This window comes from Alligator mississippiensis, chromosome 7 (assembly GCF_030867095.1).
Source record: "Alligator mississippiensis isolate rAllMis1 chromosome 7, rAllMis1, whole genome shotgun sequence".
NCBI lineage: Eukaryota > Metazoa > Chordata > Crocodylia > Alligatoridae > Alligator > Alligator mississippiensis.
Window position 1 is genome coordinate 9,367,975 of NC_081830.1, and position 6,000 is coordinate 9,373,974.

Here is a 6,000-nt window from a genome sequence, read left to right on the forward strand (position 1 = left end):
TATACTTGAGCTTGTGAAATTTAATAGAGAAGGCAGTCAACCCTGCTGTTCCAATCTCAATCTGTTTTACCTTCAGCTAGAATGAATGGTTCTCATATACATATCCAAAATCTTTTGAAGTGAATGGGAGATTTTGTATAGGGTACAATGACCTTGGACCAGGCCACCAGAAACCTCTCTGAGACAGAATGAAAACAAACTGAAACATAGTTGACAGACAGGCACACAGGCAGCAATAGATAGATAATTCAGTCAATCAATTGGTCAACAGTTAGATGAGTGTGAATGGAAACAGATACAGAGAGAAAGAGGAAGAAATGAGTATTAACATAGGTACATAAGATTGGAAGTGGCTTCTTGAGGCATCAAGACAAGGGAGACAAGGGCATGGCCAAAGGTCTACTACTTTCAGCAATAAGGAAGTAAGTTAATGCTCAGATGATAGGAAAAGGGCATTTTGCCTCATGTTACACAGGAAGGCAAACCTCCATTTCCTCCAGTCCATGCTGATCTGATTTAAGATCCACATTCCTTCATCAGACCTGAATCTGATCATTGGTCTGACCCAAAGAGGGAAAATAAGACCCTCTTACAAGGAACCTTGTGTCTTGTAGTACCAGTGGGAGAAACAGTATACATCAATCAACCTCCCTCACCTCCCAGCCTAAAATCCCAATCTCTCAAGAAAGGGAAAAAAAACCCAAAAAACAAAGCAAAACAAGACGCAAACAAAAATACGAAAACCCACAGATGCCAGTAGCACTCATGAAGGGGGAAAATGTCTTTCTTGGCTTCAACTAGCAACCATGTGGTTACCAGATTCCCTCCATACAACCATGCTATCTTTATAGCTGGACCTGGTGACAGCAATTACATGACTGCATGTCTCATATTCTGCTTGAGGAGGCAGAAATTCTTGTCCTATCATATCATTCCTTTAATAAAATTATCCAATTTGATCTTAATAGTATGTAGATTTCTTGCCCAGCCACTTTGCATATCTTCTGTTATCCAGTCCATTTAATCTTGTGCTGATCTTGTTTTTTTGTCTAAAAATCTCATCACCTTCCTTTCAGGGGTGTTGGTTGTCGTTGTTTTGGCCTAGGGACGTAGGCGGACAAGGTTCTTTTGGTAATTGTGATATCTTTTATTAGACCAACTAAATAGTTGGATAAAATTGTTCTTTGCAAGCTTTCAGGTACAAACAACCTTCTTCAGGCACAGGGAGATTCTGCCTGAAGAAGGGTATTTGTACCCATAAGCTTGCAAAGAATAAATTTTACAACTATTTAGTTGGTTGAATAAAAAAAAAATCAGATTTACCCAAAGAATCTTGTGTGCCCATCACCTTCCTTCACATTCTTCCTATTTATGTAATTGCATAAGGTGCTTATATCTCCTCTCAGTCTCACTTTTCCTAAACTGAGTCAAGCTCCTTTAGTTTTCTTTTATAAGAAGAGATCTGTTTTCCCTTACCCATTTTAGTGGTCTATCTTTTTTGGTAATATTTTTAAGGGTATTGACAGATGTGAAAAAACAAAAAAAACCAAAACAGTCCTTTACCAGAAGTGGAAGTGCTCTAGTTTGACCCAGCTCCCCAGTGTCTGTATAGATAGGATGCTTTTTGGCATTTTCATCAAATAGCCAATTCAATTAGGTATTAGATAAAAGCGCCAAAAAGCCCTGCTGAAGTACCCAATTAATACAGACTTTGGGCAAGCCGGGTCAAACTAATGCAATGCCTCTTGTTGGCATGCACTGCAGTCAACGCAGGTGTACACCGAGCTGAAAATAAAGTGCCAGTTTTGGAGGGGGGTTTCCCCCACATCTGCAAACAGCCTTGTATCGCAGACCTGAAGAAGGGCACTTTGTGTAGTGACAGAAGTAATAATTTAGAAATGCTCCTTAACAGGAGACTGAGGGAATTGGAAGATAGTCCCTTGGTTATGGAACAACAGCTAGAGAGGACCAAAGGGTTTGCAGAGGTTGCCAACTGCTCCACAATAAGACTTATTGTTTAGTTCTTCTCCTTCACTGTATGCCTGCATTTGTTGAACCCAGTGATTACTGAACTTCATGCTTGAAAGCTTTTCTAACATCTATCCTAATTATAAAATTGTCCAATTAAATATAACAGTTTCCTTGTCGCACACACAGAGACTCAAACAAGATCTCCATGTTCAAAAAACAAAGAAAAATATAAATTTAAGTGGGAAAATTTATATAACAAAACTTGTGTCTGAGACCTGATCCTTAGCTGACATAAAGCACTGTATGTGGTTTTGCAGTAAGTAGGGATCTAATACAAGTTCAGTTTAGCTCTAACAGATTTATTCCAGTTAAACTCTAGCCTGTATAATTATGTCCACACATACTAAATCTGTCAGTATGCATGATGAAATTAGAGATGACTGAACTGTATTAATAAAAACTGGGAGGGTGGGGGTTGCTGAATGAAATGGCTTTTCAGAGAAAAGAATCACATAAAGAAAAAGACTGTTGCATTCCTTTTTTTATTAATTTTCTTTAGAATACCATAAGCTATTTTTTTCAGTAGCTTTTTGCCTTAAAATGCCCCTCTTTGAGAAGCTTTGCCTCAAAATATCAAAATATTAGTTTTCAGAGATTTTCAGGCAATCATATACACTCGTTCGCTGTTATTGTCAGTCCCAGTCCAATTTTACTTAATTTTTTTATAGGGCTGTTTAGTTGCATTTTGCATAATTGCATTTTAAAGGTTCTCTGGTTTTTAATAGACATTTGAAAACTTTTTCAGAGAAAAACAAATTAGATATACTTACTTGCAAGAGAAACTGATGTGATGAATGCGACAAGATTCACAGCATGTTCTGTACTAATGATGCTTTATACTTATACCTATGTTAACATCCATTGAGATATTTTACCCTAGAGCATTTGTTACTCATGCTCTGGTGTGGGAGGGGGGTGGTGGGAATGACCTCATCAACCCAAGCTATGCCTTATAACATTGTCAGTGTTACAAAATTATACACACAAGAGGATCAGAGGATCAGATTCTTATATAATGCAAAGTAGTATTGGTAATAGGTATGGAGCACATAGGACTGAGTTTTCTATCACAGCATATTAACCCTTTAATAAAATGATAACACTCCATCTTAAAAAGGCTTCTTTTTCTTCTCACTGCTCCTTGTGAGAGGTCATCCCAGTACCACAAACCCCTGATTAGAAACTTGCTTCAGATTTCCAGCCTAAATAGAGTGCTTTCCTTTATATGCCCACTTCCTCTTATAGCTACACTGCCCTTCACTATGAAAGCATTCCTCCCTCCCTTGGATTTTATGACCCCTTCATTATTATTTTAATAGACAAGAAACGTATCTCCTATCAGTATTTGAGTTCCTAGTACAAACTTTCCAAGCTTCTTTGGTTTCCCTCTATGGCTAGGGACAGAAATTGCACATAAACAGATTTAAGTGATCAGAAATTAGTTTGAACCTGTAACAGATCAGAAGTTCAGTGCACACAGACCTGGATAGGTTGGACCAGACCTGGATAGGTTGGACAAGTGGGCAGAAAACAACAGGATGCAGATCAACAAGGAGAAATGCAAAGTGCTGCACCTAGGGAGGAGAAATGTCCAGCACACCTACAGCCTAGGGAATGACCTGCTGGGTGGCACAGAGGTGGAAAGGGATCTTGGAGTCCTAGTGGACTCCAAGATGAACATGAGCCGGCAGTGTGACGAAGCCATCAGAAAAGCCAATGGCACTTTATCGTGCAACAGCAGATGCATGACGAATAGGTCCAAGGAGGTGATACTTCCCCTCTGTTGGGCGCTGGTCAGACCGCAGTTGGAGTACTGCGTGCAATTCTGGGCGCCACACTTCAAGAAGGATGCGGATAACCTGGAGAGGGTCCAGAGAAGGGCAACTCGTATGGTCAAGGGCCTGCAGACCAAGCCCTACGAGGAGAGACTAGAGAAACTGGACCTTTTCAGCCTCCGCAAGAGAAGGTTGAGAGGCGACCTTGTGGCTGCCTATAAGTTCATCACGGGGGCACAGAAGGGAATTGGTGAGTATTTATTCACCAAGGTGCCCCCGGGGGTTACAAGAAACAATGGCCACAAGCTAGCAGAGAGCAGATTTAGATTGGACATTAGGAAGAACTTCTTCACAGTTCGAGTGGCCAAGGTCTGGAACGGGCTCCCAAGGGAGGTGGTGCTCTCCCCTACCCTGGGGGTCTTCAAGAGGCGGTTAGATGAGTATCTAGCTGGGGTCATCTAGACCCAGCACTCTTTCCTGCTTATGCAGGGGGTCGGACTCGATGATCTATTGAGGTCCCTTCCGACTCTAACATCTATGAATCTATAAACCAGTTTTGGCCGTTTTGAAAGCAGTTTAAGACAAACCTGGTTGAATGTAGTATCAGACTTAACTGATTTAGGTCAAGTCAATTTAGAGCCCTTCCTGGTTCAAGTTAACTATCAGTCCCCCAGCATCCCAGGATGCTTTGCAGCCCTGGGCTGGGCTGTCTGCTACAGAGAGGAGGGTTGGCCCTGCCCCTCTACTCACTAGCCAGAGCACTATCATTGCTCTGGCTGGCTGAGAAGGGGATGGGGTAGGAAACCTGGCTCCAGACTGCAGCCAAGTCTGTTGGCTAGGGGCAGAGCATTTGCTGCCATGCTTTCCCCCCACTTGCCACTGGAGTGGAAGAAGTGGGGTGGCCAGATTCTTGGGCCAGGCAGGCAGAATGAGGCTTTAAGCCCCCTCCCCCAACCCAGGACTTTAGTCAGGGTCTGCCTGGTAGAGGTGCAGCAGCTTGTGCCAAGTTTTTACCCACTCCCCACTTGAGCAGAGGGGGTGGAGACATGGCCAGATGTTGGTCCCAGGCCTGCGCACTAAAGCAGAGGGGAAGGAGAGGGGGTTTAAAATTCTGTTGCTCTGGATGACCAAATTGTCCTTTCCCCACTATCAGGCACATTGTGGACAGCTAGAGTTTGAGCTCATCCATAGGCAAAGTCTGGCTAGCAGGATCTCAGATGACCTTCTGGTTCCTAATCTAGCCCATGCCTCCTTCCCTGGTCTCTACAGCAAGCCTAACTGTAGCTAATCTCCTCAGTCATCTCTCTCTGGTGCCTTTCTTACCTATGCACACCTAACTACTTCCTACAACCAGTCATGCCCCCCCCCCACCTATTAATATACCACAGGTACAGGGGTGGGGGAAAAGTCCATGTCTTGAACATGTTTTTTATGTTGTTTTTATTTTCTAACTGTGCATCTAGAGACACCATATAAGTGCCAGAGGTTTGATCCACCATGCTATGACAATGCCTAACACCCTGAGAGAAATGAGTCCAGCATTCAGGGCTATTTTCATTAAAGAACATGGTCATTATAGTTTAGTGATGAGGGAATTTTCTTGTAAGGCATTGCATTTTATTAGTCTATAATCCAAATGTCTCCAAAGTCAGGTTTCTTCTTATATGTTCTCCTACTGGCCCCACAGATATGTCCTTTACTATTACCTATCTCTTCTCTGTGGAGTAGTGAGATCTGAAACAGCTTTTGATGAATGGAGGATATGGGAGTAATCCACATTCCCCACGCATACACTGTTGCTACCATCTAGTGGCTTCATTAGAAAATGTCACAACTTGAATTATCTTGAAAGGCTGACCTCTTTTGAAACCCATTGTGGAAGCCTCCTAATTTGTCACTGCAGTTTTCTAATACAATTCACTGGAAAATTAAAATGTGTCTCCACAGGAATTTTAACAAGAAATTTCCCTTTCAAAATTTTATAATGAAACCTTTGAGTTTCCCAAAGGGAAACATTAACAATCAATGAATTTTGGAAAGTCTATTTTTTTTTTCATAATACAGGCAGTCCTCTACTTACAACATTTCAAGTTACAACATTTTGAAATTACAATATTTATAAATTGACACCCTCTTTCAACTTTATGACATCAGTTTTGACTTTACAATGCTTGATCTGATGCAATGCCACACC